Consider the following 211-nt stretch of genomic DNA (forward strand, 5'->3'; position numbering starts at 1 on the left):
GGAAAAGGAAAGACGACGAAGATCTTCGAAGTCATCCTTCATAAATCGCAGACACGACAGATGATGAAACACTCAAAGAAGAACGAAGAGGAGGAACACCTCTCACCCCACACACATAACTTCTTATCCTTCCCACGTCTCAAGCCTCACCGCGTGCGCAAGAAAGTCTCCACTGCTACAGAAGACATGGAAGAAGAGAAAGAAAGAAAGA

This window comes from Cystoisospora suis (genome assembly GCF_002600585.1).
Source record: "Cystoisospora suis strain Wien I chromosome Unknown contig_2107, whole genome shotgun sequence".
NCBI lineage: Eukaryota > Apicomplexa > Conoidasida > Eucoccidiorida > Sarcocystidae > Cystoisospora > Cystoisospora suis.